We start from the raw sequence: 1,494 nt of genomic DNA, 5'->3' as shown, positions 1-1,494 counted from the left end.
GATGGATGGATGGATGGATGGACAGGGATGATTGGTAGATGGAGAGATGAGAGATGATAGTTGAGCGATACATGATAGACAAAGAGGCAGAGATGATTGGTACATGATAAATGGTAGGTAGACAGGTAGATGACAGATTGATAGAGCAGGTGGGCGGTGACTCACAGAAGCCCCATAGGAAGATGCAGAGCTGCCCCCGGGGGTTTCTGAGAGTGGAACACGTCATGGGCATACAAGTCCTCACCATTCTCCCTGGGAGCGGCTGTGGGGTTTGAACTGCTGACCTTGAACCCCAGGATGCCAGCAGGGTTTCCACGAGCTAAGGGGCCCTTCAGTCCATGCAAGCCCCCACCCAAATTAGGGGCATGCATTCTCCTAAACCCAGACTCAGAGGTCAGTCTGCGTGTCCCTGCGGGTCCTTCTGAACGGGGAGGCATTCAGAGGTGGGGGCCTCCTGGGGGGCAGGTCTCATGCAGCCAAGGACCTTTCCCAGCACCAGAGGAGGCCAAGTCAGATGGGGTTGGTCCCCCAAGAGGAACACAGGTGCACACCGTGGGGGGCGGGAGCACCATCAGTGAGCCCCACCTTCCCCGCCCCACTGTGATGTCTCTGTGTTGGACGTGGGCCCCCCACCCCAATGGGACCCCCTCGTTTTTTCTGGGGCTGGGCTCACTGACGGTGCTCCCGCCCCCCACGGTGTGCACCTGTGTTCCTCCTGTGGGTTCAGAGGCTCTCACTCTGCAAAGGACGGCTGGGGGTCGCCACCTGCCCCCCGGGCTCCGGGCCCCATAAACCCCAACCCCCAAACTCACTGCCTCGAAGTGGATCCGTAGTCCCTCCACGCGCTGATTCCCATAAATGGGTCTCCAGGCCTGTCTTCCTTGTCGGTCTCTGTCCAGCGCACGCAAGCCTCTACTGACCGCTGGGCGGGCACTGGGAATGGGGCCGCGTGGGCTGGTGTGAAGCCGGTATCTTCTGCCACGGAGATGCGGATGCCCCTTTAATTCCTTAAAAACAAAACACCAGATTCATCACCGCCAGCTCATTCCCAACTCATAGACATTTCCAGGTTTCTGCTCAAAAGCCGGACTAGGTTTCCACGCGGCCGGCATGCTGGTTGTCAGGGAACAGATTGGTGCAGGAAAAGTGCCCATGGAAGGCCAATGAGCAGAAAGAGGCCGACCCGGATCAAAAAGGCTGCTTCTGTTGCTCCCAACCCGACGATATTCGGGGAAAGGCAAAACATGAGCCACGGGGACAGGCTCGGCGGTGGCCGTGGGTTTGGGGATGGACAGGTGGAGCTGGGGCAGAGGCAGGAGGGTGGTGGAACTGCCCCATGGCCCTGTGGTGCTGGTGGGCACCCACCTGTAGTATTAAATTAAAAATTGGCGCGGGGGAGTGGGGTGCCAGCCCCACCCCGTACTTGAACTCACTGGTTCAGTAATACTACTTCTGGGTTCAGTAATGCACAATTGGACGGTTGAGATATATAAG

This window comes from Echinops telfairi, unplaced genomic scaffold, assembly GCF_000313985.2.
Source record: "Echinops telfairi isolate 266 unplaced genomic scaffold, ASM31398v2 ScPeMD7_53;HRSCAF=182, whole genome shotgun sequence".
NCBI lineage: Eukaryota > Metazoa > Chordata > Mammalia > Afrosoricida > Tenrecidae > Echinops > Echinops telfairi.
The sequence above is the reverse complement of the archived record's forward strand: the minus strand, read 5'-3'. Positions refer to the sequence as shown.